The sequence below is a fragment of the Octopus bimaculoides genome, chromosome 13, assembly GCF_001194135.2.
Source record: "Octopus bimaculoides isolate UCB-OBI-ISO-001 chromosome 13, ASM119413v2, whole genome shotgun sequence".
NCBI classification, from domain to species: Eukaryota; Metazoa; Mollusca; class Cephalopoda; order Octopoda; family Octopodidae; genus Octopus; species Octopus bimaculoides.
In genome coordinates, this window is record NC_068993.1 from 62,001,091 (window position 1) to 62,002,268 (window position 1,178).

The following is a 1,178-nucleotide window of genomic DNA, read 5'->3' on the forward strand; positions in this document are numbered from 1 at the left end:
TATATATATATATGACTATGTGTATGTATATATATTACATGTATACCTGTAGGTATGTGTGTATGTATAAATATATATTTAACCTTATGCGTGTGTATGTATATATTATATATATATATATATATATATATATATATATATTACATATGTATACCTGTATGTATGTGTGTATGTATGCATATATATATATTTATTTATTACATAACATATGTATACCTGTGTGTGTATAGACTGCACTGTTAATCTATATATGTGCCCTAATTTTTTTTCGTTTTTAAACGTTTGAGGAAGTGGAATTTATTATATAACGCATCATCGCAAATATAATAATAATAATAATAATAATAATAATAATAATAATAATCTTTATTTCTTTACTCTTATTGACTTATTTCCTTATAATAAAAAGTTTAGTTATTACCGATTTTTTCCCCCCTGTACAGAAATTACAAAATTTTATTATTCTATTCTTCTAATCTAATCCACTCGGTGGTTGTTGATTGTATCTAAACTTCCCGAGATTTACTAAGCTGACTTTTTTTAAGATCTTAGAGCTCTTTGACATGAAACTAATTGAGATTCGTCCCACCTTGCTTGGCAGGACATTTCGGTGTATTCTTTTATTCTTTTATTAGTTTCAAGCATTTTGGCTGCGGCCATGCTGGAGCACCGCCTTTAGTCGAACACATCGATCCCAGGACTTATTCTTTGTAAGCCTAGTACTACTTTTTATCGCTAAGTTACGGGGACGTAAACACACCAGCATCAGTTGTCAAGCGATGGTGGAGGACAAACAAACACACACACACACACACACACACACACATATATATATATATATATATATATATATATATATATGACGGGCTTCTTTCAGTTTCCGCCTACCAAATCCACTCACAAGGCTTTGGTCGGCCCGAGGCTAAAGTAGAAGACACTTGCCCAAGGTGTCACGCAGTGGGACTGAACCCAGAATCATTTGGTTGGTAAGCATGCTACTTACCACACATAAGGCACACGCACACACACATACACACACACATACATACATGCATACATACATACAGTATGTATGTATTATGTATGTATGTATATTGCTATTCAATGAATTGAATTCACGTTTTTGTTAGTATTTTTATTATTCCAGTTCAGTTTATTTCGACCACAGAAATTACGAC